At 31.2% G+C, this 3,692-nt stretch overlaps 1 pseudogene; it reads left to right on the top strand.

The window, feature by feature from the left end:
• The first annotated feature begins 3,216 nt into the window (after positions 1–3,216).
• LOC122116260 lies at positions 3,217–3,313 on the top strand (annotated as a pseudogene).
• The last annotated feature ends 379 nt before the right edge of the window (positions 3,314–3,692 follow it).

Below are 3,692 nucleotides of genomic sequence, written 5' to 3' on the forward strand. Positions count from 1 at the left end.
TTAGAAGAAAGATACTATTTGCAGCAGATGTAGGTGATTTATAACCTTAGATAATCTATTTAATTCTGTTCAAATTTCTCCCCTATCCCAAACTTCCCATTTTGAACAGCTTTGTTTGCTTTTCCCAATACAGCCCTACTTTAACTGATTAAAATTTTGAGATGTCATATTCATACTCTCTAGAGATTGTTGTTAGGTTGTAATTTTTGTGTGCTTTTGTTTCTTGTTGTGTTTTTTAACTGAATTTTAAAAGGTTGTGCAATTGTGTTACAATTAAATATATCCATCTAATTGTCTAATGCTCCCAGATTAGAGTCATTCTTTCCATCATTCCTCACCAACCCGTTCTCCAAGATTTATTTCCAATTTACCACTTCCTTTATCATATGTGCACATTGAGTATTCTAACTGTACTTGCCACTTGTTCATTATTCATTCATTCTATGTCTTTACTATAATTCCTCTCTGGTTTCAACTTCCTGATTGTCATTCTGTTAAACTGTGTATTAATACTTTGAAAGGTTTATATACATTCCATGGACTTTCAATCCTGCATATTCTTGAACTATGTCAGCCTATATTTCCATAATTGATTCATCTGCAGCAACAATTTGCAAGACTGGAGACGTGAAGCACCTAAACATGATTTTATTCTCATTCATTTAGAAGATTAATCTTTAGTCGAAAAGAAAGTTAAAAATGGATTAGAATGTATTCTTAACTACGAATTTTTATAAATGGCTTTGTACAATGGTGAGATTCTTTTATTTTACATGGAATAAATTTTCTACTACCTATAAGTTTTGGAAAAAGAAGAAAATTGACTTTATTCCTAGAGAGGAATATGTTAGAAATAGAAGACAGATATTATGTTTGTCATATCTCAGAAGAGTACCGATATTCAAGACTTAAAGTCATATTTCTTACTATGTTAGACAGAGGGAAAACATAAAATAACATATGATAAGGCAACTATTTTTGACTTTTTAAAATGTAACTTATTAAATGATGTAATTTATTAGCTAATGTTTGGGTTTGAAATTTAGGAGGCTGATCTATTTATCACATTTCTGGAAGGCCCTTACTGAAAAACACAAATTGTGGGTGGTACTATTTCTACACTTTAATGAAAGGTTGAACGTGTTTTGCATTTGTGTTGTGTAAATAATTCAACTCTATTGTAACTTGTTCCCTACACTTGAAAAACTTGTAATGTCACTAAGTATCATCAACTTGTCAAATGTTATTTTGGCGAATGTGATTTTGAAAAGTTTATTTGAAAAGGAATACACTTAGGAGATTCAATGTAGATTATCATTGGTTTGAGAGTGACATTTTTATACCACAGAACCATGTTGTACTGAAGTCCCAGTGTTTTGAAGCACTTCTTAGTGCTTCAAATGTTTTTTTCTGAATTACATTTGACCTCTAAGTCAAGTTTTCTGGGCTTTGGTAGATCAATTATGGATCTATCCTTCCAGGAACTATTTTTTGGCCAATTTATGTTGGAATAAAATCTTTCATTAATCATAGGGGTGGGGTATTAAAAATAATCTTATGACACTTTGTGAACTTGTTCACTCATATGGGCTGGTCATCTGTAAGTTGAATGTTTGAATTACAGTACTTTCTCTCAAATTTTGTGATCTCATCCTTCATTTTAAATTGCCTTGCATTTCACAATTGCTTACTGCTCATTCCTGCATCTCAAGGAATTGGGGCCCTGAAATGTAGGAAATGAGAAATTGAGATGGGTATTCAATTATTTGTGTTGACATGTTGCATGGGCCTTGGTGGGAAGACTTGCCCCTATTATCTGATGATGCAGGCAACTGGGACCTGTGATCCTAGGACCCATGGTTACTGCAGAAGAATAATATTTTTTAGACATCTTAGCAAAATTTGGGCATAATCAGTAGGAATGCTTCAGAAATATGGAGAAAAACAGCCTGGGACAAGAGAGTTAAAACAGTAAACAGAGCAGCAGAGTAAAATCCATTATAGATTAGAGGAAAACACTGTTTTTTACCATGTGCATTCAGAAGACCAAGAACAGTTACAATGTACCACAAGTTTATACTAAAAACATTGCATTGATACTTTTTATAGTCTAATATATATTTTAAACCTAATTATTTATATTCCAAATCTATTTATTGGAATAAATAAGTATCAATTTATTTGTCCAATTATCAACTAATTCCAGTAAGTTTCACTGTGTGAAATATAAAATAAGCACATATAAATATAAAATATATAACTATATATAATATAATTAAAAGACACACATGTGTTGCATTGTTCTGTTGTAGTTACTGTATCAAAGGCAACTTTGTTTTAAAGTATTATTCCATTATCTCTACCTCAGTGTTTGATAGAGTTAGACCTAAAACTTTTACCATTTGTAGATTTACAGCATGGAGGCAATAGAAAACACTGTGATTAAAACATTATCAATTTAATCCCTAATAATGAGGAGAAATATATGGACTTCTGAAAATATTTGGTGATAAAAAGGCAGTAGTGTAAGTTCTTGCCTGGTTGGATGGTAGACAGGCCAGGACATTAAGTAATCATGCATACCAACAATTTTTTCACCTTCTTGGCTTTAGCTACTTTTGAAATGGAAGGTATAATAAACAATTATATTTTGATAAAATACCTTCTAGTCTGAACAGTTCTGTTTGAACTGTTCATCTCTCCATGATCCCTTGTAACCAAGATTAGTTTTGTTCCAGTAAGACAATCTATGCTGTCAGGGTAAGATGTTCTGGTTGGTCTGTTCCCACATGGAAAAAGCGTAAAGGCTCAGGTAGACATTTGTGCCAGTAACACCTCATTTGGGAAAATGTCAGCTGAAGAAGTTTAGAAGTAGCTCTCAAGCAACGCTTACTTTGAATCCATTAGGTCCACAAAGCTAATTCAGTTGGATAAATAAATACTTGAAAAAGCCATCACTTTTGGACCTATCTATAAATAATTGAGAGTACGATCAAATTCCAAATCAAAAGACTTAAGATAGTCATTCACAAAAAAATTTGCAAATGTGAGTAATCAACTGATCAATATAATTTTTTCCACTATTCACAGAATTTAAGGAAATAAGACCGATAGCATTGTTAGGAACAATAAGGTTTCCTTGTTACAAGTAGGCACCCATAGGTATAAGCCTGTATAAAGATTGCTTCATTAACTACATAATTTAGAGGATACTACATGCTTCAGCAGCATGTATACTCAAATTACAATACAGATATTAACATGGCACTTGCACAAGGATAATATGAAAATTTGAGAAGTATTCCATATTTTTCATTCTTCAGATGCAAGAAATGAAAAACAGTTATTAAAAAGTTGATTACAAAATTACAAGTATAACAATACACACAATTCATATAATTAAATTTAGTTTGACATCAGTGTATTAAATCTTCACCTCAGATAGGCGTTTACATAACATAAACTTTACAAAAATTTTCAAATTAGACAACATTGTCATTTTATCCCAAAGAAAAATAATATTAAGACCTAGAAAAAAAAGGAATAAAACTGTTTCTATATGGAATGCAATCGGAAAGGACATGTTAATGAACCTATATATTATAAAATAATGTAGAATTCAAAGTATATCTAGGAGAAAATAAAATAAATTATGAACATTATGCAAACATAGAATATAGAATATTTTAAAA

The sequence above is a fragment of the Dipodomys spectabilis genome, unplaced genomic scaffold (assembly GCF_019054845.1).
Source record: "Dipodomys spectabilis isolate Male_0828 unplaced genomic scaffold, ASM1905484v1 ptg000129l, whole genome shotgun sequence".
Classification (NCBI taxonomy): domain Eukaryota; kingdom Metazoa; phylum Chordata; class Mammalia; order Rodentia; family Heteromyidae; genus Dipodomys; species Dipodomys spectabilis.